The sequence below is a fragment of the Ipomoea nil genome, unplaced genomic scaffold (assembly GCF_001879475.1).
Source record: "Ipomoea nil cultivar Tokyo-kokei standard unplaced genomic scaffold, Asagao_1.1 scaffold0758, whole genome shotgun sequence".
Lineage (NCBI taxonomy): Eukaryota > Viridiplantae > Streptophyta > Magnoliopsida > Solanales > Convolvulaceae > Ipomoea > Ipomoea nil.
The window spans coordinates 112,501-115,078 of NW_017617186.1; positions in this window are offsets into that span (position 1 = coordinate 112,501).

A 2,578-nucleotide genomic window follows, 5' to 3' on the forward strand; every position below is an offset into this window, starting at 1 on the left:
TTGCAATTGCCATAAGTATTCCTCCGGCTTCCCATGGCCTTATGGCGCGGCTTATCCTCTTGTGGCCTCCTCCTCTTTTTCACCCAAGCATTGGCCACGATGTTGGCTTTTCCTTCCTTGGCTCCTTCCACGACTTGCAAGGTTGATAGTCGTTGTGCCCCCTCTACTTGCCTCTTGGGAGCTTCGATGGTTGGGATCATACACATGGACCCTTTCTCCAAAATACATAGTGCGTTAAAGGATGGCATGGGGATGGCAGTGGCTTGCCGGAAAAAGTCTATCCCAAGCACGACTTTATAATCATCCAATGGTGCTACGGAAAAGTTCACTTGGCCCCTCCAAGTGCCTAGGCGTAACTCCACGCCTCGTGCTACGCCGTTGAGCGGTTGGGCTCTCGCATTGGCAGCCTTGAGCCAACCTTCCCCCTTCGTCCAACGAAGACCGAGTCTTCTAGCCTCCTCCTCGGTCACGAAATTGTGGGTGGCACCCGTATCCACTAAAGCTTGGGTATACCTACCATTCACCAAAGCTTCGACGTACATCAACCCCTTGTTTGTCATTGTTGGCATTGTTTTGGCGCTAAGGGCAGTGAGGAGTTGCAGTGATCCCATCCTAGCTGTCTCCTCTTCCTCGTCCTCGTGGGTCTTGGCCTCATGTTGTTCCACCATGGCCGAAAGTGATCCAAGTTTCGGACAGTCTCTCATTGGATGCGGCCCCTTGCATATGTAGCACGCGAATTTTGGCACGAAGGCATTCTTCTTTTCCTCGTACTCCCTTCGTGCGACGCCCCTGTCCCTATTCACGGTTGGTGACCTCCTTGGGCTGTCCCTTTCTTGGTTATGGTGCTGCTCTCCCCCACCTATTGGCGAGCTAGTGTCCCTTCTCTTTGACGGATCGAAGTGGTGTTGGGGACGAAAGTCGGTTAGCGACTCGGCAATGGCAATTGCTTCGTCTACAGTCCGAGCATTTTGTCGTTGTACCTCTTGTCGTGCCCACTGTTGCAATCCGTCGACGAAGTAGAATAAGAGATCTTCCTCGGACAATTTGGGGATTTGAATCATAAGTGTTGTGAACTCTTGCACATAATCTTGGATGGACCCTCGTTGCCTCAACTCCCTAAGTCGTTTACGTGCCTCATAGACCACATTCTCCGGATAGAAATGTCGCTTGAGTTCCCTCTTGAAGTCGTCCCATGTGTCTATGCGGCAAGTCCCTCGTTTGATATCGGCGTGCTTGCGTCTCCACCACAACATAGCCGTATCGGTAAGATAAGGAGTAGCAGCCTTGATCTTTTTCCCTTCGTCGGTGAGGCCAATATTCTCGAAATATTGCTCCATTTGCCAAAGGAAATTCTCGACCTCCTTGGCATCCCGTACGCCTTTGAAACACGTCGGTCGTGGTACCTCAACCCTCGGACTTGAGGTGGCAGTGGTCGCCTCTTCACTCGCAACGACTCTCTTGCACAGTGCGAGATCCTCGTGTATAGTCTCGATGCTCGCTTGCAAAAGCTCGAACATACTCATCATTTTCTCCTCGAATTGGTCAAGACGATCCTCCATGGCTTGACGCTCATCCTTGATGGTTTGATGCCTGTCCTTGATCCTATCGAACTCCCCCATAACGTGTTCTTCAAGTGCTTTGGAATTGAACTCGACTCTCGGGTCTATCCCCAATGATTTGCTCCAAAGCAGCAACCTCCCTCGCTTTGCTTTGGTCGCGTTTCTTCTTGCCATGGGTAGGAACGAGCTCCCTCCCTCGTTCCTCGGTCGTGTCCAACACACGAACATCCTCCACGTTAGCCATCGCAACAAACCAGCAACCCAATCACGAACGCGGCTCTGATACCAACTGTCACGGACTTATTTTCCCTCACTAAGTCACGTGCGGCCTTAGCTATTTTTCCCCTCTAAATAGCTAAGTCAGCCTCTCGTTCGACCCTCGAAAGTATGCTACGTAATTGGTGGGATGGCTAGGAAAGTAAGTATGCAAGAATATCGCAAAAGTACTTGAGAGCTTTATTAATTCCTTCTTGGATTCCTACTTGGATGCCTCCTTCTTGGATTTCCACTTGGATGGATTACAAATGAGCCCCTTGTGGGGTATTTATACTACTCCACCTCCTTATGTGGAATCCTCTAGAATCCTCCAAAATTCCCTACACAAGTGGGAGGATTCCCTAATATTCTAGAATACTCTATACATCCCTGCACAACTATGAGTATTCTATAAGATTCTAGAATGTTCTATAGCATCCCTACCTCTTCTAGTGTTATCTCTATGCCTCCAAACTATTCTACCAACTATGGGATGCTTCGTGCAAGTGCTAGAAAACTCCGGAAATGCGTAGCAACCCCTGGAACCTCGTAGTAGCGCTGCCCGCGCGTTACATCACGAGCTCCCGTCGGGTTGGGCCCGTTTAACCCGTATTTTACACGGGCTGGGTTGGAGGATTTCCAGCCCGTCCCGTTTCCAACCTGGCCCGTGTAACCCGTGGGAGATACGGGTTGGCCCGTGGGTTACACGGGCCGGCCCGTATAACCCATATCCCCACCCATCCCACCCCCAAATGTGTTGTATA